The sequence below is a fragment of the Cryptomeria japonica genome, unplaced genomic scaffold, assembly GCF_030272615.1.
Source record: "Cryptomeria japonica unplaced genomic scaffold, Sugi_1.0 HiC_scaffold_32, whole genome shotgun sequence".
In the NCBI taxonomy this organism is placed as follows: domain Eukaryota; kingdom Viridiplantae; phylum Streptophyta; class Pinopsida; order Cupressales; family Cupressaceae; genus Cryptomeria; species Cryptomeria japonica.
The window spans coordinates 308915-311117 of NW_026728854.1; the positions used below are offsets into that span (position 1 = coordinate 308915).

General features: G+C 61.0%; 1 non-coding gene across 1 annotated transcript; it reads left to right on the forward strand.

The window, feature by feature from the left end:
• The first annotated feature begins 2084 nt into the window (after positions 1-2084).
• LOC131861736 (5S ribosomal RNA) lies at positions 2085-2203 on the forward strand. The gene has a single exon (XR_009360768.1). It is a non-coding gene; the product is annotated as a 5S ribosomal RNA (ribosomal RNA).

A 2203-nucleotide genomic window follows, 5' to 3' on the forward strand; every position in this document is an offset into this window, starting at 1 on the left:
GGGTGGGTTCTAGGGTGAGTTCCAAGGTGGGTCACAGGTTTAGTGCTAGGGTGCGTGTCAAGGCGGGTGTCGAGGTGCCTGGGTGCTAGGGTGTGGATGCCAATGTGGGTCATAGGGTGGGTACTAGGGTGGGCTGCAATGTGGGTGCCAAGGTGGGTAACATGCTCGGTTGGTTCTAAATTGGGTGTCAGGGTGGGTGTGCACCCACCTTGCCCGAGGTGGGTGCCAAGGTGCCAGTGTGGGTGGGTGCTAAGGTGGATGCCAAGGTGGGTGAGAAGGTGGGTGATAGGTTGAGTGGTAGGATGGGTGGGTGCCAAGATGGGTCACAGGGTGGGTGCAAGGGTGGGTAGGTGCTAGGGTTGGTGTCAGGGTGGGTGGGTGCTAGGTTGGGTTCCAAGGTGGGTGCGAGGGTGAGTGTCAAGGTGGGTCACAGGTTAGGTGCTAGGATGGGTGAGTGCTAGGGTGCAAAGGTGCCAGGGTGGGTGCTAGGATGGGTCGATGCTAGGGTGAGTGGCAAGGTGGGTCCACAAGTGTCAAGGTGGGTGCCGAGGTGGGTGCCAACTTGGGTTCCAAGGTGGGTGCCAAGTGGGCGACTGCTATGGTGGATGCCAAGGTGGGTCACGGGGTGGGTGCCAAGTTGCTAGGTTGTGTTCCAAGGTGGGTGCCAACGTGGCTGCTAGGGTGCGTGGGTTAAAGGGTGTGTCACAACGTGGGTGCCAGGATGGGTGCGCACCCACACTGGCCAAGACGGGTGCAAGGTTGGGTTCCAAGCCCGGTCACAGGCTGGGTGCTAGGATGGGTGGGTGCCAAGGTGGGCACCAGGGTGGGTGCACCCACCCTGGCCAAGGTGGGTCACGGGGTGGGTCCTAGGGTGGGTAACGGGGTGGGTACTAAGGTGCGTGCCAAGGTGGGTCATGGGGTGGGTGCCAAGGTGGGCACCAGGGTGGGTGTGCACCAACCCTAGCCAGGGTAGGTCACGGGGTGGTTGTCGGGGTGGGCGTCAAGGAGCCAAGGTGGGTGGCAAGTAGCCAAGTTGCGTGCCAAGGTGGGTGTCGGGGTGGGTGCCAAGGATCCAAGGTGGGTGCCAAGGAACCAAGGTGGGTGTCTGGGTGGGTGCCGAGGTGGGAGCCAGGGTGGGTCCCAAGGTGAGTGCAAAGGTGGGTGCCAGGGTCAAGGTGAGTGCCAATGTGGGTTCCAAGGTGCCAGGGTCAGGGTGAGTGCCAATGTGGGTTCAAAGGTGCTAAGTTGGGTGCGAGGTTGGGTGCGAGGGTGGGTGGGTGCCAAGGTGTGCTAGGTGGAAGCCCGGGTGGGTCGGCATCCCATGGGTGTCGAGTTGGGTGCCTGATGGGTGCTTCTTGTCAAGTTTTAGTCGTCGGGACTCATTTCGAGCCTTAGAGGTCGTTTCTTGTCCGGTTGCCCTGTCTTCGACCTGGGAACCCAATTTTGGTCCTCGGGTCCCATTTTTTTTTGTCTCGCATCCCACTTTTGGCCTGTGGCCTTTTCGGGGTCGATTCTCGTTTTGGGCATCAGAGCATGTTTCTTCTCCTAAAACCCAATATTTGTTTATTAAGTCTCGGAACACATTTTTGTTCTCGTGGACCCATCATGGGTCTTGGAACGCATTTGTGGTCCTTGGGTCCCATTTTGCATCCCGAAACTTGTGTTTTGGTGCTTGATCCCTATTTTGGGTGCCCACCTTGCACCAAGTGCGCACCCGGGGCAAACCGAGCGCCTTGGTGCACCGGGGCAAGATCGAGCGTGCACCCGAGGCGCCCCGAACATGCACCAAGGTGCACTCGGCCCACATGTGAGCGCAGGTCGTTGCGCCCGAGGTGGTGTGTGGGCACCGCGTTGCAGACGGGACACTGCACGCACACGACGCCCCGTCCAGGTGCACGCACGTAGGCCGGGCCGGGTGCACACCCGACGCCCTAGCAAGGTGCGCGCACCCGGGCAGGGCTCACACTTGGCGAACGGGGCGCACTTCGCGAGGGAGGGTGTGCACCTCGACGGGGGTGGGTGGCCGGGGTGGATTCGCACGTGGGTCGCGGTTTGCTAAGTACACACTGCGACAAGCTCATAACGGGTGCGATCATACCAGCGTTAGTGCACCGGATCCCATCAGAACTCCGCAGTTAAGCGCGCTTGGGCCGGAGTAGTACTGGGATGGGTGACCTCCCGGGAAGTCCCGGTGTTGCACCCT